This window comes from Triticum urartu, chromosome 4, assembly GCF_003073215.2.
Source record: "Triticum urartu cultivar G1812 chromosome 4, Tu2.1, whole genome shotgun sequence".
Classification (NCBI taxonomy): domain Eukaryota; kingdom Viridiplantae; phylum Streptophyta; class Magnoliopsida; order Poales; family Poaceae; genus Triticum; species Triticum urartu.
The window spans coordinates 464520956-464547664 of record NC_053025.1 but is presented as its reverse complement, the minus strand read 5'-3'; positions in this window follow the sequence as shown (position 1 = coordinate 464547664).

The window sequence follows — 26709 nt, the reverse complement described above, 5'->3', positions numbered from 1 at the left end:
TTCTTGCCTGTGTTACAAGGTGTGAAGTTGAGTAAGACTCAATGCCCGACCACTGTAGAAGATAGAGAGAAAAATGAAAGATGTTCCCTATGCTTCAGCCATAGGCTCTATCATGTATGCAATGTTGTGTACCAGACCTAATGTGTGCCTTGCTATTAGTTTAGCAGGGCGGTACCAAAGTAATCCAGGAGTGGATCACTGGACAGCAGTCAAGAACATCCTGAAATACCTGAAAAGGACTAAGGACATGTTTCTCATTTATGGAGGTGACAAAGAGCTCATCATAAATGGTTACGTTGATGCAAGCTTTGACACTGATCCGGACGATTCTAAATCGCAAACCGGATACGTGTTTATATTGAATGGTGGAGCTGTCAGTTGGAGCACTTCTAAACAAAGCGTCGTGGCGGGATCTACGTGTGAAGCGGAGTACATTTCTCCTTCGGAAGCAACAAATGAAGGAGACTGGATGAAGGAGTTCATATCCGATCTAGGTGTCATACCTAGTGCATCGGGTCCAATGAAAATCTTTTGTGACAATACTGGTGCAATTGCCTTGGCAAAGAAATCCAGATTTCACAAGAGAACCAAGCACATCAAGAGACGCTTCAATCCCATCCGCGATCAAGTCCAGGTGGGAGACATAGAGATTTGCAAGATACATACGGATCTGAATGTTGCAGACCCGTTGACTAAGCCTCTCTCACAAGCAAAACATGATCAGAACCAAGACTCATGGGTGTTAGAATCATTACTATGTAATCTAGATTATTGACTCTAGTGCAAGTGGGAGACTGAAGAAAATATGCCCTCAAGGCAATAATAAAGTTATTATTTATTTCCTCATATCATGATAAATGTTTATTATTCATGCTATAATTGTATTAACCGGAAACTTAGTACATGTGTGAATACATAGACAAACAGAGTGCCACTAGTATGCCTCTACTTGACTAGCTCATTAATCAAAGATGGTTAAGTTTCCTAACCATAGACATGAGTTGTCATTTGATTAACGGGATCACATCATTAGGAGAATGATGTGATTGACTTGACCCATTCCGTTAGCTTAGCACTTGATCGTTTAGTTTACTGCTATTGCTTTCTTCATGACAAATACATGTTCCTATGACTATGAGGTTATGCAACTCCCGATTACCGGAGGAACACTTTGTGTGCTACCAAACGTCACAAGTAACTGGGTGATTATAAAGGTGCTCTACAGGTGTCTCCGATGGTAATTGTTGAGTTGGCATAGATCAAGATTAGGATTTGTCACTCCGATTGTCGGAGAGGTATCTCTGGGCCCACTCGGTAATGCACATCACTATAAGCCTTGCAAGCATTGTAACTAATGACTTAGTTGCGAGATGATGTATTACGGAACGAGTAAAGATACTTGCCGGTAACGAGATTTAACAAGGTATTGAGATACCGACGATCGAATCTCGGGCAAGTAAAATACCGATGACAAAGGGAACAACGTATGTTGTTATGCGGTTTGACTGATAAAGATCTTCATAGAATATGTGGGAGCCAATATGAGCATCCAGGTTCCACTATTGGTTACTGACCGAAGACGTGTCTCAGTCATGTCTACATAGTTCTCGAACCCGTAGGGTCTGCACGCTTAAAGTTCGGTGACGATCGGTATTATGAGTTTTTGTGTTTTGATGTACCGAAGGTAGTTCAGAGTCCCGGATATGATCACGGACATGACGAGAAGTCTCGAAATGGTCGAGACATAAAGATTGATATATTGGACAACTATATTCGGACACCGGAAGTGTTCCGGGTGGTTTCGGAGAAAACCGGAGTGTCGGAGGGTTACCAGACCCCCCCCCCTCGGAGAAATAGTGGGCCTTATGGGCCTTAGTGGAGAGAGAGAGGGCTGGCCTAGGGCAGGCCGCGCGCCCCTCCCCCTCTGTTCTGAATTGGACTAGGAGAGGGGGGGCGCCCCCCCCCCTTTCCTTCTCCCTCTCCCCCTTCCTTTCCCCCCTCCTAGTAGGAGTAGGAAAGAGGGGAATCCTACTCCTACTAGGAGGAGGACTCCTCCTGGCGCGCCTACAGGGGCCAGCCGGCCTCCCCCCTTGCTCCTTTATATACAGGGGCAGGGGGGCACCTCTAGACACACAAGTTGATCTGTTGATCTCTCCCAGCCGTGTGCGGTGCCCCCCTCCACCATAATCCACCTCGATCATATCGTAGCGGTGCTTAGGCGAAGCCCTGCGTCGGTAGCATCATCATCACCGTCATTACGCGGCCGTGCTGATGGAACTCTCCCATGAAGCTCTACTGGATCGGAGTTCGTGGGACGTCATCGAGCTGAACGTGTGCTAAACTCGGAGGTGCCATGCGTTCGGTACTTGGATCGGTCGGATCGTGAAGACATACGACTACATCAACTGTGTTGTGCTAACGCTTCCGCTTTCGGTCTACGAGGGTACGTGGACACACTCTCCCCTCTCGTTGCTATGCGTCACCATGATACTATGTGTGCGTAGGAATTTTTTTGAAATTACTACGTTCCCCAACACTCCTCACCGACCAGCGAGCCTAAGAAGGAATTACTCACTCCTAGTGGGGAGCATCATGGAATTGACGATGGAGAAGGGATGGCGATGACGAAGAACGAAGACCCCCTCTCCGGAGTCACAAACGGACTCCAGATTTTCCCTTGCTACGTCTTGAGCTTGCGTTGGTTTTCCCCGAAGAGGAAGGGATGATGCAGCAGAGTAGCGTAAGTATTTCCCTCAGTTTTTGAGAACCAATGTATCAATCCAGTAGGAGGCCACGCTCAAGTCCCTCGTACCTGCACAAAACGATAGCTACTCGCAACCAACGCGATTAGGGGTTGTCAATCCCTTCACGGTTACTTACGAGAGTGAGATCTGATAGATATAATATTTTTGGTATTTTTGGTATAAATATGCAAAGTAAAAAGTAAAGGCAAAGTAAAAAAGCAAAGCAAGATTAAAGTGATGGAGATTAATATGATGAGATAGACCCGGGGGCCATAGGTTTCACTAGTGGCTTCTCTCAAGAGCATAAGTATTCTACGGTGGGTGAACAAATTACTGTTGAGCAATTGATAGAATTGAGCATAGTTATGAGAATATCTAGGCATGATCATGTATATAGGCATCACATCCATGACAAGTAGACCGAAACAATTCTTCATCTACTACTATTACTCCACTCATCGACCGCTATCCAGCATGCATCTAGAGTATTAAGTTAAAAACAGAGTAATGCCTTAAGCAAGATGACATGATGTAGAGAGATAAATTCATGCAATATGAAATAAACCCCATCTTGTTATCCTTGATGGCAACGATGCAATACGTGCCTTGCTACCCCTTCTGTCACTGGGAAAGGACACCGGAAGATCGAACCCAAAGCTAAGCACTTCTCCAATGGCAAGAACTACCAATCTAGTTGGCCAAACGAAATGGATAATTCAAAGAGACTTGCAAAGATAACCAATCATACATAAAAGAATTCAGAGAAGATTCAAATATTATTCATAGATAGACTTGATCATAAACCCACAATTCATCGATCTCAACAAACACACCGCAAAAAGAAGATTACATCGAATAGATCTCCACAAGAGAGGGGGAGAACTTTGTATTGAGATCCAAAAAGAGAGAAGAAGCCATCTAGCTACTAACTATGGACCCGAAGGTCTGAGGTAAACTACTCACACTTCATCGGAGAGGCTATGATGATGTAGAAGCCCTCCATGATGACGGCCCTCTTCCGGCGGAGCTCCGGAACAGGCCCCAAGATGAGATCTCGTGGATACAGAAAGTTGCGGCGGTGGAATTAGGTTTTTTGGCTCCGTCCCTGTTCATTTGGGGGTACGTAGGTATATATAGGAGGAAGGAGTACGTTGGTGGAGCTCCGAGGGGCCCACGAGGCAGGGGGCGCACCCCCCACCCTCGTGACCGGCTCTTTGACTCCTTGGAGTAGGGTCCAAGTCTCCTGGATCATGTTCGGTGAGAAAATCACGTTCCCGAAGGTTTTATTGCGTTTGGACTCCGTTTGATATTCCGTTTCTTCGAAACACCGAAATAGGCAAAAAACAGCAATTCTGGGCTGGGCCTCCCGTTAATAGGTTAGTCCCAAAAATAATATAAAAGTGGAAAATAAATCCCAATATAGTCCAAAACATTAGATAATATAGCATGGAGCAATAAAAAATTATAGATACGTTGGAGACGTATCAGGCATCCCCAAGCTTAATTCCTGCTCGTCCTCGAGTAGGTAAATGATAAAAAGAGAATTTTTGATGCGGAGTGCTACTTGGCATAATTTCAATGCAAATCTTCTTAACTGTGATATGAATATTCAGATTTGAAAGATTCAAGACAAAAGTTTATATTGACATAAAAATAATAATACTTCAGGCATACTAACAAAGCAATTATGTCTTCTCAAAATAACATGGCCAAAGAAAGTTATCCCTACAAAATCATATAGTCTGGCTATGCTCTATCTTCACCACACAAAGTATTTAAATCATGCACAACCCCGATGACAAGCCAAGCAATTGTTTCATACTCTAACTTTTTCAAAACTTTTTCAATCTTCACGCAATACATGAGCGTGAGACATGGATATAGCACTACAGGTGGAATAGAATGGTGGTTGTCGAGAAGACAAAAAGGAGAAGATAGTCTCACATCAACTAGGCGTACCAACGGGCTATGGAGATGCCCATCAATAGATATTAATGTAAGTGAGTAGGGATTGCCATGCAACCGATGCATTAGAGCTATAAGTATATGAAAGCTCAAAAAGAAACTAAGTGGGTGTGCATCCAACTTGCTTGCTCATGAAGACCTAGGGCAATTTGAGGAAGCCCATCATTGGAATATACAAGCCAGGTTCTATAATGTAAAATTCCCACTAGTATATGAAAGTGATAACATGAGAGACTCTCTACTATGAAGATCATGGTGCTACTTTGAAGCACAAGTGTGGTAAAAGGATAGTAAAATTGTCCCTTCTCTCTTTTTCTCTCATTTTTTTTAATTTTTTTAATTTTTTTTATTTTTATTTGGGCCTTTTTATGGCCTCTTTTTATTTGGGCTTCTTTGGCCTCTCTTTTTTCGTCCGGAGTCTCATCCCGACTTATGGGGGAATCATAGTCTCCATCATTCTTTCCTCACTTGGGACAATGCTCTAATAATGATGATCATCACACTTTTATTTTTCTTACAACTCAACAATTACAACTCGATACTTAGAACAAAATATGACTCTATATGAATGCTTCCGGCGGTGTACCAGGATATGCAATATGACAATGATGGAGTGTGTCATAATAAACGGAATGGTGGAAAGTTGCATGGAAATATATCTCGGAATGGCTATGGAAATGCCATAATAGGTAGGTATGGTGGCTGTTTTGAGGAAGGTATATGGTGGGTGTATAATACCGACGAAAAGTGCGCGGTATTAGAGAGGCTAGCAAAGGTGGAAGGGTGACAGTGCGTATAATCCATGGACTCAACATTAGTCATAAAGAACTCATATACTTATTGCAAAACTCTAGAAGTTATCAAAGCAAAGTATTACGCGCATGCTCCTAGGGGGATAGATTGGTAGGAAAAGACCATCGCTCGTCCCCGACCGCCACTCATAAGGAAGACAATCAATAAATAAATCATGCTCCGACTTCATCACATAACGGTTCACCATACGTGCATGCTACGGGAATCACAAACTTTAACACAAGTATTATTTAAATTCACAACTACTCAACTAGCATGACTTTAATATTATCACCTCCATATCTCAAAACAATTATCATGTTTCAATCTTTTCTTAGTATTCAACACACTCAAAAGAAAGTTTCACAAATCTTGAATACCAAGCATATTATTATTAAGCAAATTACCATGCTATTAAGAGACTCTCAAAATAATTTAAGTGAAGCATGAGAGGTCAATAGTTTATTTAAAATAAATCCACCACCGTGCTCTAAAAGATCTAAGTGAAGCACATAGAGCAAAACTACTTAGCTCAAAAGATATAAGTGAAGCACATAGAGTGTTCTATCAAATTTTAATTCATGTATGGCTCTCTCAAAAGGTGTGTACAGCAAGAATGATTGTGGCATACTAAGACTCAAATACACAAATAATACAAGACGCTCCAAGCAAAACACATATCATGTTGGTGAATAAAAATATAGCTCCAAGTAAATTACCGATGGAAGTGGACGAAGGAGGGGATGCCTTCCGGGGCATCCCCAAGCTATGACTTCTTGGTTTCCTTGGATTATCTTGGGGGTGCCATGGGCATCCCCAAGCTTAGGCTCTTGCCACTCCTTGTTCCATAATCCATCAAAAGAATTAACCCAAAACTTGAAAACTTCACAACACAAAACATAAAGTAGAATACTCGTGAGCTCCGTTAGCGAAAGAAAACAAAAGACCACTTCAAGGTACTGTAATTAACTCATTCTTTATTTATATTGGTGTTAAAACTACTGTATTCCAACTTCTCTATGGATTATAAACTATTTTACTAACCATAGATTCATCAAAATAAGCAAACAACACACGAAAAACAGAATCTGTCAAAAACAGAACAGTCTGTAGTAATCTGTAGCTAGCGCAAGATATGGAACCCCAAAAATTCTAAAATAAATTTCTGGACGTGATTAATTTATCTATTAAACATCTGCAAAAAGAATTAACTAAATAGCACTCTTCAAATAAAAATGACAGCAGTTCTCGTGAGTGCTAAAGTTTCTGTTTTTTACAGCAAGTTCAACAAGACTTTCCCCAAGTCTTCCCAACGGTTCTACTTGGCACAAACACTAATTAAACACAAAAAACACAACCTAAACAGAGGCTAAATAATTTATTTATTAAATAACAGCAAGGATAAATATTGGGTTGTCTCCCAACAAGCGCTTTTCTTTAAAGCCTTATAGCTAGGCATAATATTTCAATGATGCTCACATGAAAGACAAGAATTGAAGCACAAAAGGAGCATCATAAAGCATGTGACAAACACATCTAAGTCTAACATACTTCCTATGCATAGGCATCTTATAGGCAAACAAATTATCAAGGCAAGCAAAAACTAGCATATGCAAGGAAGAGGAAAGAAACAATAGCAATCTCAACATAACGAGAGGTAATTTAGTAACATGAAAATTTCTACAACCATATTTTCCTCTCTCATAGTAATTACATGTAGGATCATAAGCAAATTCAACAATATAGCTATCACATAAAATATTCTCAACATGATCCACATGCATGCAAAGTTGGCACTTTTCTGAAATAGTGGGATTAACATTAACTAAAGTCATGACCTTCCCAAACGCACTTTTATCAAAAACTTCATAAGATTGAACATTCTCTAAATATGTGGGATCTAAAGTTGACATTCTTCCCAACCCACTTTCAATATTATTGCAAACATTATAATCAATCTCATATTCATCATGGGGTTTAAATAAATTTTCAAGATCAAAAGAAGAATCACCCCAATCATGATCATTGCAACAAGTGGAGGACATAACAAAACTAGCATCCCCAAGCTTAGGGTTTTGCATATTATTAGCACAATTGTCATTAATAGAATTTATAATAACATCATTGCAATCATGTTTTTTATTCAAAGATCTATCGTGAATCACTTCATGAAGTACTTCATCACACTTTTCAGATTCACGGATTTCAAGCAAAACCTCATAAAGATAATCTAGTGCACAAAACTCACTAGCAATTGGTTCAACATAACTGGATCTCTTAAAAAGATTAGCAAGCGGATGATGATCCATAGATCTTAGGTTCTCTGTTTAGTAATAAATAAACAACTATTCCAACCATACGAGCAAACAAGAGCAAGCGGGCAAAAAAGAGGCAAATAGAGAGGGAGGATATATATATATAGAGAGAGAGAGAGAGAATAAAACGGCAAGGGTGAAGTGGGGGAGAGGAAAACGAGAGGCAAATGGCAAATAATGTAATGCGAGAGATAGGGATTATGATGGGTACTTGGTATGTTGACTTTTTGCGTAGACTCCCCGGCAACGGCGCCAGAAATCCTTCTTGCTACGTCTTGAGCTTGCGTTGGTTTTTCCCGAAGAGGAAGGGATGATGCAGCAGAGTAGCGTAAGTATTTCCCTCAGTTTTTGAGAACCAAGGTATCAATCCAGTAGGAGGCCACGCTCAAGTCCCTCGTACCTACACAAAACGATAGCTACTCGCAACCAACGCGACTAGGGGTTGTCAATCCCTTCACGGTCACTTACGAGAGTGAGATCTGATAGATATAATATTTTTGGTATAAAGATGCAAAGTAAAAAGTAAAGGCAAAGTAAAAAAGCAAAGGAAGATTAAAGTGATGGAGATTAATATGATGAGAATAGACCCGGGGGCCATAGGTTTCACTAGTGGCTTCTCTCAAGAGCATAAGTATTCTACGGTGGGTGAACAAATTACTGTTGAGCAATTGACAGAATTGAGCATAGTTATGAGAGTATCTAGGCATGACCATGTATATAGGCATCACGTCCGTGACAAGTAGACCGAAACAATTCTGCATCTACTACTATTACTCCACTCATCGACCGCTATCCAGCATGCATCTAGAGTATTAAGTTAAAAACAGAGAAATGCCTTATGCAAGATGACATGATGTAGAGAGATAAATTCATGCAATATGAAATAAACCCCATATTGTTATCCACGATGGAAACGATGCAATACGTGCCTTGCTGCCCCTTCTGTCACTGGGAAAGGACACCGCAAGATCGAACCCAAAGCTAAGCACTTCTCCCATGGAAAGAACTACCAATCTAGTTGGCCAAACCAAATGGATAATTCGAAGAGACTTGCAAAGATAACCAATCATACATAAAAGAATTTGGAGAAGATTCAAATATTATTCATAGATAGACTTGATCATAAACCCACAATTCATCGATCTCAATAAACACACCGCAAAAAGAAGATTACATCGAATAGATCTCCACAAGAGAGGGGGAGAACTTTGTATTGAGATCCAAAAAGAGAGAAGAAGCCATCTAGCTACTAACTATGGACCCGAAGGTCTGAGGTAAACTACTCACACTTCATCGGAGAGGCTATGATGATGTAGAAGCCCTCCATGATGACGGCCCTCTTCCTGCGGAGCTCCGGAACAGGCCCCAAGATGGGATCTCGTGGATACAGAAAGTTGCTGCGGTGGAATTAGGTTTTTTGGCTCCGTACCTGTTCGTTTGGGGGTACGTAGGTATATATAGGAGGAAGGAGTACGTCGGTGGAGCTCCGAGGGGCCCACGAGGCAGGGGGCGCGCCCTAGGGGGGCGCCCCCCACCCTCGTGACCGCCTCTTTGACTCCTTGGAGTAGGGTCCAAGTCTCCTGGATCACGTTCGGTGAGAAAATCACGTTCCCAAAGGTTTTATTCCGTTTGGACTCCGTTTGATATTCCGTTTCTTCGAAACACCGAAATAGGCAAAAAACAGCAATTCTGGGTTGGGCCTCCGATTAATAGTTAGTCCCAAAAATAATATAAAATTGGAAAATAAAGCCCAATATAGTCCAAAACAGTAGATAATCTAGCATGGACAATCAAAAATTATAGATACGTTGGAGACGTATCAGGCATCCCCAAGCTTAATTCCTGCTCGTCCTCGAGTAGGTAAATGATAAAAAGAGAATGTTTGATGCGGAGTGCTACTTGGCATAATTTCAATGCAAAAAAGAGGCAAATAGAGAGGGAGGATATATATATATATATATATAGAGAGAGAGAGAGAGAGAGAGAATAAAACGGCAAGGGTGAAGTGGGAGAGAGGAAAACGAGAGGCAAATGGAAAATAATGTAATGCGAGAGATAGGGATTGTGATGGGTACTTGGTATGTTGAGTTTTTGCGTAGACTCCCCGGCAACGGTGCCAGAAATCCTTCTTGCTACGTCTTGATCTTGCGTTGGTTTTCCCCGAAGAGGAAGGGATGATGCAGCAGCGTAGCGTAAGTATTTCCCTCAGTTTTTGAGAACCAAGGTATCAATCCAGTAGGAGGCCACGCTCAAGTCCCTCGTACCTACACAAAACGATAGCTACTCGCAACCAACGCGATTAGGGGTTGTCAATCCCTTCACGGTCACTTACGAGAGTGAGATCTGATAGATATAATATTTTTGGTATAAAGATGCAAAGTAAAAAGTAAAGGCAAAGTAAAAAAGCAAAGGAAGATTAAAGTGATGGAGATTAATATGATGAGAATAGACCCGGGGGCCATAGGTTTCACTAGTGGCTTCTCTCAAGAGCATAAGTATTCTACGGTGGGTGAACAAATTACTGTTGAGCAATTGACAGAATTGAGCATAGTTATGAGAATATCTAGGCATGACAATGTATATAGGCATCACGTCCGTGACAAGTAGACCGAAACGATTCTGCATCTACTACTATTACTCCACTCATCGACCGCTATCCAGCATGCATCTAGAGTATTAAGTTAAAAACAGAGTAACGCCTTCAGCAAGATGACATGATGTAGAGAGATAAATTCATGCAATATGAAATAAACCCCATCTTGTTATCCACGATGGCAACGATGCAATACGTGCCTTGCTGCCCCTTCTGTCACTGGGAAAGGACACCGCAAGATCGAACCCAAAGCTAAGCACTTCTCCCATGGAAAGAACTACCAATCTAGTTGGCCAAACCAAATGGATAATTCGAAGAGACTTGCAAAGATAACCAATCATACATCAAAGAATTCAGAGAAGATTCAAATATTATTCATAGATAGACTTGATCATAAACCCACAATTCATCGATCTCAACAAACACACCGCAAAAAGAAGATTACATCGAATAGATCTCCACAAGAGAGGGGGAGAACTTTGTATTGAGATCCAAAAAGAGAGAAGAAGCCATCTAGCTACTAACTATGGACCCGAAGGTCTGAGGTAAACTACTCACACTTCATCGGAGAGGCTATGATGATGTAGAAGCCCTCCATGATGACGGCCCTCTTCCTGCGGAGCTCCGGAACAGGCCCCAAGATGGGATCTCGTGGATACAGAAAGTTGCGGCGGTGGAATTAGGTTTTTTGGCTCCGTCCCTGTTCGTTTGGGGGTACGTAGGTATATATAGGAGGAAGGAGTACGTCGGTGGAGCTCCGAGGGGCCCACGAGGCAGGGGCGCGCCCTAGGGGGGCGCCCCCCACCCTCGTGACCGCCTCTTTGACTCCTTGGAGTAGGGTCCAAGTCTCCTGGATCACGTTCGGTGAGAAAATCACGTTCCCAAAGGTTTTATTCCGTCTGGACTCCGTTTGATATTCCGTTTCTTCGAAACACCGAAATAGGCAAAAAACAGCAATTCTGGGTTGGGCCTCCGATTAATAGGTTAGTCCCAAAAATAATATAAAATTGGAAAATAAAGCCCAACATAGTCCAAAACAGTAGATAATCTAGCATGGAGCAATCAAAAATTATAGATACGTTGGAGACGTATCAGGCATCCCCAAGCTTAATTCCTGCTCGTCCTCGAGTAGGTAAATGATAAAAAGAGAATGTTTGATGTGGAGTGCTACTTGGCATAATTTCAATGCAAAAAAGAGGCAAATAGAGAGGGAGGATATATATATATATAGAGAGAGAGAGAGAGAATAAAACGGCAAGGGCGAAGTGGGAGAGAGGAAAACGAGAGGCAAATGGCAAATAATGTAATGCGAGAGATAGGGATTGTGATGGGTACTTGGTATGTTGAGTTTTTGCATAGACTCCCCGGCAACGGCGCCAGAAATCCTTCTTGCTACGTCTTGATCTTGCGTTGGTTTTCCCCGAAGAGGAAGGGATCATGCAGCAGCGTAGCGTAAGTATTTCCCTCAGTTTTTGAGAACCAAGGTATCAATCCAGTAGGAGGCCACGCTCAAGTCCCTCGTACCTACACAAAACGATAGCTACTCGCAACCAACGCGATTAGGGGTTGTCAATCCCTTCACGGTCACTTACGAGAGTGAGATCTGATAGATATAATATTTTTGGTATTTTTGGTATAAAGATGCAAAGTAAAAAGTAAAGGCAAAGTAAAAAAGCAAAGCAAGATTAAAGTGATGGAGATTAATATGATGAGATAGACCCGGGGGCCATAGGTTTCACTAGTGGCTTCTCTCAAGAGCATAAGTATTCTACGGTGGGTGAACAAATTACTGTTGAGCAATTGATAGAATTGAGCATAGTTATGAGAATATCTAGGCATGATCATGTATATAGGCATCACATCCATGACAAGTAGACCGAAACAATTCTTCATCTACTACTATTACTCCACTCATCGACCGCTATCCAGCATGCATCTAGAGTATTAAGTTAAAAACAGAGTAACGCCTTCAGCAAGATGACATGATGTAGAGAGATAAATTCATGCAATATGAAATAAACCCCATCTTGTTATCCTTGATGGCAACGATGCAATACGTGCCTTGCTGCCCCTTCTGTCACTGGGAAAGGACACCGCAAGATCGAACCCAAAGCTAAGCACTTCTCCCATGGCAAGAACTACCAATCTAGTTGGCCAAACGAAATGGATAATTCGAAGAGACTTGCAAAGATAACCAATCATACATAAAAGAATTTGGAGAAGATTCAAATATTATTCATAGATAGACTTGATCATAAACCCACAATTCATCGATCTCAATAAACACACCGCAAAAAGAAGATTACATCGAATAGATCTCCACAAGAGAGGGGGAGAACTTTGTATTGAGATCCAAAAAGAGAGAAGAAGCCATCTAGCTACTAACTATGGACCCGAAGGTCTGAGGTAAACTACTCACACTTCATCGGAGAGGCTATGGTGATGTAGAAGCCCTCCATGATGACGGCCCTCTTCCGGCGGAGCTCCGGAACAGGCCCCAAGATGGGATCTCGTGGATACAGAAAGTTGCGGCGGTGGAATTAGGTTTTTTGGATCTGTCCCTATTCGTTTGGGGGTACGTAGGTATATATAGGAGGAAGGAGTATGTCGGTGGAGCTCCGAGGGGCCCACGAGGCAGGGGGCGCGCCCTAGGGGGGCGCCCCCCACCCTCGTGACCGCCTCTTTGACTCCTTGGAGTAGGGTGCAAGTCTCCTGGATCACGTTCAGTGAGAAAATCACGTTCCCGAAGGTTTTATTCCGTTTGGACTCCGTTTGATATTCCGTTTCTTCGAAACACTGAAATAGGCAAAAAAACAACAATTCTGAGTTGGGCCTCCGATTAATAGGTTAGTCCCAAAATAATATAAAAGTGGAAAATAAAGCCCAATATAGTCCAAAACAGTAGATAATATAGCATGGAGCAATCAAAAATTATAGATATGTTGGAGATGTATCAGCCCTCCCGAGTAAGGACAGGGCTTGGTGACGGCTCCGTCTCATGGATCGCGATAATTCTTTCTCCTTGATTTTTTTCTGGAAAATAGGATTTTATAGCGTCGGTTTTAGGGTCTACGGGGCCACCAGGTGGGGACAACCCACCTGGGCATGCCAGGAGAGGGGGCGCGCCCTGGTTGGTTGTGCCCGCCCAGGTGCCCCTCTTCGGCAGGTCTTGGCCCCATAAATTCTTATTATTGATATAAAAAATCCCCGCAAAGTTTCATTCCATTCCGAGAACTTTTATTTCTTCACAAAAACAACACCATGGTAGTTCTGCTAAAAACAGCGTTAGTCCGGGGTTAATTTCATTCAAATCATGCAAATTAGAGTCCAAAACAAGAGGAAAAGCGTTAGGAAAAGTAGATACGTTGGAGACATATCAGCGTGGTGGATCACGGCCCTCTCCGGCGGGAGGGCTCCGTTTTTTATGCTCTTTTGAGTTTTGTTAGGTTTGTGTATTGCTTAGAGAGGCGAGGCGTTGATGGCTCTTTGAAGATGGAATAAGATTCTCTCCGTCTGCTAGCTCCCGTCCTGGCAGTGCTTCTGGCATTGTTGGAGGGCATGTGGAGGTTTGTCTCCTACGGATCTCATGGGATCCAGTTGGCTTTTGTCTTCGGTGGAACCATGTGGATCTGGTCTTCATCCGCCTGTGATCATGCATCTATAGATTGGATCCTTCCTATCTACGATTCTCTTCATCGATGGCGGTTACACTGATCCTGCAGAGTCTTAGCACGACGACTTGTCGGCTGTGTAATACAACAAGGTTTGCCCAGTTTCGATGAGGGAGGAGCGATGGCGGAGGCGCGATTTCGGCTCGCTCCAGTGCTTGTAGTCATTTCTAGATGGTCTATGAAACTGGATGTATTTTTTACCTCCGATGTTCTATATACTACCTTAACAGTTCATGAAATGGTGAACTAACATGTGGTTGGACAGTTAGGAGGACAGTGGTATCCCAATGCTATCAGGGTTCAAGTTCTGGTGCTCGCATTATTCCTAGATTTATTCCAGGACTTCCGGTGATGTGTGTTCAATGGGAGGAGATGTTCCCATCGACTACAAAGGCATCTGTGGCGACTTCATCAATCTCAAGAGGATGTGTCGGCTCAGTCTTTCGAATGTGCTTATAGAGGTAGGGAGTGCATGTGTGCGTTCACCGCCATCTTCGACGGATCCATCTCCATAGCAGGGACTGACAAAAAACCTTGCCAGCCTGCCGTCGACACCACCATGGCGTCAGACGGCGCCACCGCTCTGCACTCGACCATTCAGCTGCATCCGTTGACGATATCCAGCTGCACCATGCCGCCAAAATTCGTCGTCATCGACGTGGTAGATAAAACGCCGCACCACCTGGCCACCACCACGCCATCGCCACTGGGAGCCACGCGGAGCCCCACCACTCGCGGCATCTCTCCCCCGAATACGAGGTCCTCCCCAGACAACGCCTCCATGGAGAATACGACGCGCAGGACGTCGCCGCCACCCAATCCAGACTGGATTTTGGACTTTCGTCCGGGAGGAAGTCGGGGGCGGATAGGACGGACCTCGGCTTCTCCTCCAGGGAGGATAACGGCGTGGAGTGACGTCGCCGATGTCGGTCCCAACAAGCCGACCAAAGTTTCCTCCGGTCCCATCCTATACCACCAAACCTTCATGTGATCCGGATCCGGGAACGTAGCATGCAATTTCAGAAAATTTCCTACGGTCACGCAAGATCTATCTAGGAGATGCATAGCAACGAGAGGGGGAGAGTGTGTCCACGTACATTATAGACCGAAAGCGGAAGCGTTAGGTTAACACGGTTGATGTAGTCGAACATCTTCACGATCCAACCGATCTAGTACCGAACGTACGACACCTCCGAGTTCAGCACACGTTCAGCTCGATGAAGTCCCTCGAACTCTTGATCCAGTAGAGGGTCGAAGGAGAGTTTTGTCGGCACGATGGCATGGTGATAGTGATGGTGATGTGATCCACGTAGGGCTTCGCCTAAGCACTATGACGCTATGACCGGAGAAGTTAACTGTGGAGGGGGCACCGCACACGACTAAGAGAATAACTGTTGTGCTTTGGGGTGCCCCCCTGCCCCCGTATATAAAGGAGGGGAGGAGGAGGCCGACCACCAAGGGGGCGCGCCAAGGGGGGAGTCCTACTAGGACTCCACTCCTAGTAGGATTCCCCCCTTTTTTTCCTTTCTCATCGGAGGGGAAAAGGGAAGGAGAGGGAGAGGGAGAGGGAAAGAGGAAAGGGGGTCGCGTCCCCTCCCCCTTGTCCAATTCAGACTCCCTTGGGGGGCGCATGCCACCCTGTGGGCTCCCCTCTCTTTCTCCCCTATGGCCCATGAAGGCCCATTACTTCCCCGGGGGGTTCCGATAACCCCCCGGTACTTCGATAAATATCCGAAATGTCCTGAAACCATTCTCGTGTCCAAATACTATCATCCAATATATCAATCTTTACCTCTCGACCATTTCGAGACTCCTCGTCATGTCCGTGATCTCATCTGGGACTCCGAACAATCTTTGGTCACCAAAACACATAACTCATAATATAAATCGTCATCGAACGTTAAGTGTGCGGACCCTGCGGGTTCGAGAACTATGTAGACATGACCGAGACATACCTCCGATCAATAACCAATAGCGGAACCTGGATTCTCATATTGGTTCCTACATATTCTACGAAGATCTTTATCGGTCAAACCGCAATAACAACATACGTTATTCCCTTTGTCATTGGTATGTTACTTGCCCGAGATTCGATCGTCGGTATCCTCATACCTAGTTCATTCTCGTTACCGGCAAGTCTCTTTACTCGTGTCGTAATGCATCATCCTGCAACTAACTCATTAGTCACATTGCTTGCAAGGCTTATAGTGATGTGCATTACCGAGAGTTCCCAGAGATACCTCTCCAATACTCGGAGTGACAAATCCTAATCTTGATCTATGCCAACCCAACAAATACCTTCGAAGACACCTATAGAGCATCTTTATAATCACCCAGTTACGTTGTGACGTTTGATAGCACACAAGGTATTCCTCTGGTATCCGGGAGTTGCATAATCTCATAGTCGAAGGAATATGTATTTGACATGAAGAAAGCAATAGCAATAAAACTGAACGATCAACATGCTTAGCTAACGGATGGGTCTTGTCCATCACATCATTCTCCTAATGACATCATTCTCCTAATGATGTGATCTCGTGCATCAAATGACAACACATGTCTATGGTTAGGAAACTTAACCATCTTTGATTAGCGAGCTAGTCTAGTAGAGGCTTACTAGGGACACAGTGTTTTGTCTATGTATCCACACATGTATAAAGTTTCCGGTTAATACAATTCTAGCATGAATAATAAACATTCATCAAGATATAAGGAAATATAAAATAACAACTTTATTATTGCCTCTAGGGCATATTTCCTTCAGTCTCCCACTTGCACTAGAGTCAGTAATCTAGTTCACATCGCCTTGTGATTTAACACCAATAGTTCACATCATTATGTGATTAACACCCGTAGTTCACATCTCCATGTGACCAACACTCAAAGGGTTTACTAGAGTCAATAATCTAGTTCACATTGCTATGTGATTAACACCCAAAGAGTACTAAGGTGTGATCCTGTTTTGCTTGTGAGAGAAGTTTTAGTCAACGGGTCTGCCACATCCAGATCCGTATGTATTTTACAAATTTCTATGTCTACAATGCTCTACATGGAGCTAATCTAGCTAATTGCTCCCATGTTCAATACGTATCTAGATTGAGACTTAGAGTCATCTAGATAAGTGTCAAAGCTTGCATCGACGTAACTCTTTACGACAAACTCTTTATCACCTCCATAACCGAGAAACATTTCCTTAGTCCTCTTAGGTAACTAAGGATAATTTTGACCGTTGTTCAATGATCTACTCCTGGATCACTATCATACCCCCTTGCCAAAATCTTAGTAAGGTACACAATATGTCTGGTACACAATATGGCATACTTTATAGAACCTATGGCTGAGGCATAGGGAATGACTTTCATTCTCTCTCTACCTTTTGCCGTGGTCGGGCTTTGAGTCTTACTCAACTTCACACCTTGCAACACAGGCAAGAACCCTTTCTTTGACTGATTCATTTTGAACTTTTTCAAAATCTTGTCAAGGTATGTGATTTTGAAAGTCCTATTAAGCATCTCAATCTATCTCTATAGATCTTGATGCCCAAAATATAAGTAGCTTCACCGAGGTCTCTTATTGAAAAAATCTTATTCAAGTATCCTTTTATGCTATCCAGAAATTCTACATCATTTTCAATCAACAATATGTCATCCACATATAATATTAGAAATGCTACAGAGCTCTCACTCACTTTCTTGTAAATACATGCTTCACCATAAGTCTATATAAAACCATATGCTTTGATCACCACATCAAAGCGTATATTCCAACTCCGAGATGCTTGCACAAGTCCATAGATGGATCGCTGGAGCTTGCAAACTTTGTTAGCACCTTTAGGATCGGCAAAACCTTCTCGTTGCATCATATACAATTCTTCTTTAAGAAATCCATTAAGGAATGTAGTTTTGACGTCCATTTTCCAAATTTCATAAAACGCGGCAACTGCTAACATGATTCAGACAGACTTAAGCATCGCTATGGGTGAGAAGGTCTCATTGTAGTCAACTCCTTGAACTTGTCGAAAACCTTTCGCAACAAGTCGAGCTTTGTAGACAGTAACATTACCATCAGTGTCAATTTTCTTCTTGAAGATCCATTTATTCTCTATGGCTTGTCAATCATCGGGCAAGTCAACCAAAGTCCATACTTTGTTCTCATACATGGATCCCATCTTAGATTTCATGGCCTCAAGCCATTTCGCGGAATCTGGGCTCATCATCGCTTCCTCATAGTTCGCAGGTTCGTCATGGTCTAGTAACATGACTTCCAAAATAGGATTACCGTACCACTCTAGTGCAGAACGTACTCTGGTTGACCTACGAGGTTCGGTAGTAACTTGATCTGAAGTTTCATGATCATCATCATTAACTTCCTCACTAATTGGTGTAGGCATCACTGGAACTGATTTCTGTGATGAACTACTTTCCAATTTGAGAGAAGGTACAATTACCTCATCAAGTTCTACTTTCCTCCCACTCGCTTCTTTTGAGAGAAACTCCTTCTGTAGAAAGGATCCATTCTTAGCAACAAAGATCTTGCCTTCGGATTTGTGATAGAAGGTATACCCAACATTTTATTTTGGGTATCCTATGAAGACGCACTTCTTCGATTTGGGTTCGAGCTTATCAGGCTGAAGCTTTTTCACATAAGCATCGCAACCCCAAACTTTAAGAAACGTCAGCTTAGGTTTTTTGCCAAACCATAGTTCATATGGTGTCCTCTCAACAGATTTAGATGGTTCCTTCTTTAACGTGAATTCAGCTGTCTGTAATGCATAACCCCAAAATGATTGTGGATCGGTAAGAGACATCATAAATCGCACCATATCTAATAAAGTACGGTTACGACGTTCGAACACACCATCACGCTGTGGTGTTCCAGGTGGCGTGAGTTGTGAAGCTATTCCACATTGTTTTAAATTAAGCCAAACTCGTAACTCAAATATTCGCCTCCACGAACAGATCGTAGAAACTTTATTTTCTTGTTACGATGATTCTCCACTTCACTCTAAAATTCTTTGAACTTTTTCAGATGTTTCGGACTTGTGTTTCATTAAGTAGATATACCCATATCTGCTCAAATCATCTGTGAAGGTTAGAAAATAACGATACCCACCGCGAGCCTCAACACTCATCGGACCGCATGCATCGGTATGTATTATTTCCAATAAGTCACTGGCTCGCTCCATTGTTCCGGAGAACGGAGTCTTAGTCATCTTGCCCATGAGGTATGGTTCGCAAGCATCAAATGATTCATAAGCAAGTGATTCCAAAAGTCCATCCGCATGGAGTTTCTTCATGCACTTTACACCAATATGACCTAAACGGTAGTGCCACAAGTACGTTGCACTATCATTATCAACTTTCCATCTTTTGGCATCAATATTATGAATATGTGTATCACTGCGATCGAGATTCAATAAACCATTCATATTAAGTGTATGACCATAGAAGGTTTTATTCATGTAAATAGAACAACAATTGTTCTTTGACTTAAATGAATAACCGTATTGCAATAAACATGATCCAATCATATTCATGCTCAATGCAAACACCAAATAACATTTATTTTAGGTTCAACACTAATCTCGAAGGTAAAAAGAGTGTGCGATGGTGATCTTATCAACCTTGGAATCATTTCTGACACACATCGTCACCTTGCCCTTAACTAGTCTCTGTTCATTTTGCAACTCCTGTTTTGGGTTACAAATCTTAGCAACTGAACCAATATCAAATACCCTGGGGTTACTATGAACACTAGTAAAGTACACATCAATAACATGTATATCAAATATACTTTTGTTCACTTTGCCATCCTTCTTATCCCCCAAGTATTTGGGGTAGCTCCGCTTCCAGTGACCATTCCTTTTGCAGTAGAAGCACTCAGTTTCAAGCTTAGGTCTAGCTTTAGGCTTCTTCACGGGAGTGGCAACTTGCTTGCCATTCTTCTTGAAGTTCCCTTTCTTTCCCTTGCCCTTTTACTTGAAACTAGTGGTCTTGTCAACCATCAACACTTGATGCTTTTTCTTGATTTCTACCTTCGCCGATTTTAGCATCGCGAAGAGCTTAGAAATCATTGCCATTATCCCTTGCATATTATAGTTCATCTCGAAGTTCTAGTAACTTGGTGATAGTGACTAGAGAACTCGGACAATCACTATCTTATCTGGAAGATTAACTCCCACTTGATTCAAGTGATTGTAGTACTCATACATTCTGAGCACATGCTCACTAGCTGAGCTATTCTCCTCCATCTTGTAGGCAAAGTACTTGTCAGAGGTCTCATACCTCTTAACACGGGCATGAGTCTGAAATACCAATTTCATCTCTTGGAACATCTCATATGCTCCGTGGCGTTCAAAATGTTTTTGAAGTCCCGGTTCTAAGCCGTAAAGTATGGCGCACTAAACTATCAAGTAGTCATCATACCGAGTTTGTCAAACGTTCATAACGTCTACATCAGCTCCTGCAACAGGTCTGTCACCTAGTAGTGCATCAAGGACATAATTCTTCTGTGCACCAATGAGGATAATCCTTAGATCACGGACCCAGTCCGCATCATTGCTACTATCATCTTTCAACTTAGTTTTCTCTAGGAACATATCAAAAATAAAATAGGGGAGCTATATGCGAGCTATTGATCTACAACATAGATATGCAAATACTATTAGGACTAAGTTCATGATAAATTAAGTTCAGTTAATCATATTACTTAAGAACTCCCACTTAGATAGACAGCCCTTGAGTCATCTAAATGATTATGTGATCCAAATAAACTAAACCATGTTCGATCATCATGTGAGATGGAGTAGTCTTCAATGGTGAACATCTCTATGTTGATCATATCTACTATATGATTCACGTTCGAACTTTCGGTCTCTAGTGTTCCGAGGCCATGTCTGTACATGCTAGGCTCGTCAAGTTTAACCCGAGTATTCCGCACATGCAAAACTGTCTTGCACCCATTGTATGTGAACGCAGAGCTTATCACACCCGATCATCACGTGGTGTCTCGGCACGACGAACTGTCGCAACGGTGCATACTCATGGAGAACACTTATACCTTGAAATTTTAGTGAGGGATCATCTTATAATGCTACCACCGTACTAAGCAAAATAGGATGCATAAAAGATAAACATCACATGCAATCAAAATATGTGACATGATATGGCCATCATCAACTTGTGCCTTTGATCTCCATCTCCAAAGCACCGTCATGATTTCCGTCATCACCGTCTTGACACCTTGATCTCCACCGTAGCGTCGTTGTCGTCTCGCCAACTATTGCTTCTACAAATATCGCTAATGCATAGTGATAAAGTAAAGAAATTACATGGCGATTGTATTTCATACAATAAAATGACAACCATAAGGCTCCTGCCAGTTGTCGATAACTTTTACAAAACATGATCATCTCATACAATAATGTATATCACATCATGTCTTGACCATATCACATCACAACATGCCCTACAAAAACAAGTTAGACGTCCTCTACTTTGTTGTTGCAAGTTTTACGTGGCTGCTACGGGCTTCTAGTAAGAACCGTTCTTACCTACGCATGAAAACCACAACGATGTTTCATCAAGTTTGTTGTTTTAACTTTCAACAAGGACCGGCCGTAGTCAAATTCGATTCAACTAAAGTTGGAGAAACAGACACCCGCCAACCACCTTTATGCAAAACAAGTTGCATGTCTGTCGGTGGAACCGGTCTCATGAACGTGGTCATGTAAGGTTGGTCCGGGCCGCTTCATCCGACAATACCGCCGAATCAAAATAAGACATTGGTGGTAAGCAGTATGACTATGATCGCGCATATCATCTACGCATAGACCTGGCTCGGATGCCACTTTTGGGGAACGTAGCATGCAATTTCAAAAAAAATCCTACGATCACGCAAGATCTATCTAGGAGATGCATAGCAATGAGAGGGGGAGTGTGTGTCCACATACCCTCGTAGACTGAAAGCGGAAGCGTTAGGTTAACGCGGTTAATGTAGTCGAACGTCTTCACGATCCAACCAATCTAGTACCAAACGTATGACACCTCCGAGTTTAGCACACATTCAGCTTGATGACGTCCCTCGAACTCTTGATCCAGCAGAGGGTCGAAGGAGAGTTTTGTCAGCACTACGGCGTGGTGACGGTGATGGTGATTTGATCCACGCAGGGCTTCGCCTAAGCACTACGACGCTATGACCGGAGGAGTAAATTGTGGAGGGGGCACCGCACACGGCTAAGAGAATAACTGTTGTGCTTTGGGGTGCCCCCTACCCCCGTATATAAAGGAGGGGAGGAGGAGGCCGGGCAACAAGGGGGCGCGCCAAGGGGGGGAGTCCTACTAGGACTCCACTCCTAGTAGGATTCGCCCCCCCCCTTTTCCTTTCTCATCGGAGGGGAAAAGGGAAGGAGATGGAGAGGGAGACGGAAAGAGGAAAGGGGGCCGTGCCCCTCCCCCTTGTACAATTCGGACGCCCTTGGGGGGGTGCCACCCTGCGGGCTCCCCTCTCTTTCTCCCCTATGGCCCATGAAGGCCCATTACTTCCCCAGGGGGTTCCGGTAACCCCTCGGTACTCCAATAAATATTCGAAACGTCCCGAAACCATTCCGGTGTCCAAATACTATCGTCCAATATATCAATATTTACCTCTCGACCATTTCGAGCCCCTCGTTATGTCCGTGATCTCATCCGGGACTCCGAACAATCTTCGGTCACCAAAACACATAACTCATAATATAAATCGTCATTGAACTTTAAGCGTGAGGACCCTACGGGTTCAAAAACTATGTAGACATGACCGAGACATATCTCCGATCAATAACCAATAGCGGAACCTGGATGCTCATATTGGTTCCTACATATTCTACGAAGATCTTTATTGGTCAAACCACAATAACAACATACTTTATTCCTTTTGTAATCAGTATGCTACTTGCCTGAGATTCGATCGTCGGTATCCTCATACCTAGTTCAATCTCGTTACGGACAAGTCTCTTTACTCGTTCCATAATGCATCATCCCGCAACTAACTCATTAGTCACATTGCTTGCAAGGCTTATAGTGATGTGCATTACCGAGAGGGCCTAGAGATACCTCTCCGATACTTGGAGTGACAAATCCTAATCTTGATCTATGCCAACCCAAAAAATACCTTCGGAGACACCTGTAGAGCATCTTTATAATCACCCAGTTACGTTGTGACGTTTGATAGCACACTAGGTATTCCTCCGGTATCCGGGAGTTGCATAATCTCATGGTCGAAGGAATATGTATTTGACATGAAGAAAGCAATAGCAATAAAACTGAACAATCAACATGCTAAGCTAACGGATGGGTCTTGTCCATCACATCATTCTCCTAATGATGTGGTCTTGTTCATCAAATGACAACACATGTGTATGGTTAGAAAACTTAACCATCTTTGATTAATGAGCTAGTCTAGTAGAGGCTTACCAGGGACACAATGTTTTGTCTATGTATCAAGTTTCCGGTTAATACAATTTTAGCATGAATAATAAACATTTATCATGATATAAGGAAATATAAAATAACAACTTTATTATTGCCTCTAGGGCATATTTCCTTCAGAAACCCGCAGAGATGAAAGAGCCATGGGGCTCAGCCCACCAGGAAGGAGGACTGAGAAGAACCCAACGTAGAACTCCAGACGCCGAATCCAGCGATCCGACGTGGCCAACGACGACCACTACCACCCGTGGAGGCCGACGGATTCCAAAGACAGGATCCAGATGGATCTGATCTAGATCCGGCGGCACCCGCGACCACCGGTCAAATCCAACATAGCCACCACTATACCACAAGCAGGCCGCCGCCACCGCGCCGCGTAGGACGCCGCCGGGAGACCCGCCCGCCGCGCCGCCGGACCCCGTGCTCGCCCGACGCACCTCCCGATCTCGTTGTCCCGCGCCAGCCGTGACGGAAGAGGTGAGGAGAAGCCCCCCCCCCCCCCCCCCCCCCCCCCCCCCCCCCGCCGCCCTGCCGGCCAGGCTTTGCCCGGCGGCATTGTGGACGGCGGCAAGGAGGGGAAGAAGCGGAGGAGGCCGAGAGGCGGGGCAGCTAGGGTTTCCCTCCGGGTCGCCGGGGGGGGGGGGGGGGGGGGGGGGGGGGGGGGGGGGGGGGGGGGCGACGGGAGAGGACGTGAGGGGAAGAGAGGAAAATGATTCTATATGAAATCATACTGCCCTATCGACGAGATCCCTCAAAAGGAAAAAAACTAGCGAATGCGAATACAAGTCTACATGTAAATGTACAATTTGTGCGCACACGCTATTGAAATGCCCGCGCGAATGATTGATACCAGTGTCACCATGGTCCATACATGAGGTTGTATGGTTGTGTTGAAGCAGAGTTATCCTGAACTCCAGTACTTGCTCCACTTATAGTTGAGCCAAAGAAGACATTATTAAGAGTACGGGCAACTCACCATGGGTTCTATTCAAGGAACCCAAAAGGGCCTCACCAAATCCACTTTTAGAGACTGTTCACCGATTTAGGCTGCATGGACAGTTTATCAGAATTAGGTGCGCTGCAAGTACTCTAGCATATGACATGACATGAATGCATCAGTCGAGGAGAGCACCTAAAACATGTCACTCCACTTCTGCTGAAGCCTCATGTCCGAAAAGGAAAAAAGAGCTACCAAGTTCGTAGTCAGTTTCGTCGACGAACATTCCGCGTCCAAAAGAGCTTCGATTGCTACTTCACACTGCTGCTCACGCAACACGAGGAGTGAACAATGTGCCAATTATGACCGGATCATTACCAGCTGGTTGACTTGAGCAACTCTAGCTCCGTTTCACTGCATGAATCATAATGGGGGCAATGTCAGTGTGAGTTTTGGTACATGCAATTATTTTTGGGCCCCGAATAATATCTTAACAAGCTCTTTAGGTTAGACCGACAGAGGAGATCTCCATGATTAGCTGCTTGCTCTGTACCTCCCAAGATTAAACTATGGCTATTATCGTAAGTGGACTGAAATTTGTATGGGCCTAGTGGATCAGTTATACTGTGTTGTACCTTCCCCTAGTTCTTTTGGAACAGGCTGCTTCCACAGGGAACATTCTGCATCGCTGCCAGAAGTACTCCAAATGAATGGAGTAGCAACTAATGGAGCATAACAACACTTGTCTTGATCAAATGGAACCTTAGGATGTCAGCTCCAAATGCCAAACGCAGATCACGGGGAGATGCCAAGGAGTTGCAGAAACAAACCGAGGAGCTGGATCCAAGATGTTTCTGTGTTTTGTTTTCTCGGATCGATTTCTCTAGGTGGGGTTTTGGCCTAAATCAAAGCATCATTTGACAGTAACACAATAATAAACATATCAGGATGTTCAGAAGTGGCATTATGGTGAGATCTGAAAGTGGGAAGAAATGGTCCAGTATAATAGCCAGGGATATCAAGTTATCAGTTGGTGTGCGTACTAACCAAGATCATCAGCCGTGAGAAGATCCTTGTCTTTCTTCAAATTAATGAAAAGCCAGCATTTTCATCAAAAAAAGAGAAGATGGGATGTTATATGGTCGTAAACATTCAAGAAAGGCTGATGTATGTGTTACTCTACAGAAACAGGACAACGATCTATGAGAGATACATCACATCTTGGTTATCTTTTGCATAGTTGTTCCCTCGACCTGACCTTTCTCCCTGGCATCACCAATTCCGTGCCATTCCAAGTGGTTGAAGAGCTGAGTTATGCCATTTACAAAAAGAATAAAAACAAAAATAAATGAGTAAGCCTTTTCCGAACAACCCACACCGAGTAGTGTTTTTTTTTCTCTTTTGATATAATTAAACAAAGTAAAACCATAGTTTTTTTTATGCGGATGGAAGTAACACTCCCTCCGTACTGGTGTACAAGTCATCTTACGTTGTGTACCGTGATCAAGGCGGAGGGAAAACGAGAGAACTTAATATTTATTTGCTAATTAATATCATTGCATGCAATGAACTGACCACTACATGTCGTGCTAGGTAATCTCAAGTTATTAAAAATATACATACCCCACGCCTCTTATTGGTTGATTCTTTTACCGCAAAGTCATATTGCGCGGTTTCATGATGTACCGGTAGATCTGGGGCCATTCACTTGTTCTGAGATTCGTAAAACTATATGACCCACCTAAATGTATAGTATTAGTACTTTTTTGTATCTTTATTTTTAGTCAAATCAGTGCAGCGTACTGGACCCCAAAGTACATTTTTTGTCAGGGACGGTACGCATGCAAACTTCTCTTCTCACTCTACACGCGGAACAAATCCATAGACTTTATTTCCTCTTAGAGAATTTCAATCAACCATATCTTCTAAACTATGGTCTCATTTTTGAAACTTTTTATATATTTGGACTCCTAGCGTCAAGAACTTTAAAACTAGACCGATTTTGGTTACATTTCAAACACATTTAATTTTCGACGTTTCACATTTCATATGTGAAATAAAACCCATTTCACTAGAAAAATCTGAAACAAACCTATTTCACTAGAAATATGTGAAAATAACATTTTTCACATAAACCTATTAAACTCAAATATGAAACTCAAATGACAACTTGTGAAACTAATTATTTGGAAGTGTGTAACATTTTTATTTCAAAAGAGTAAAAT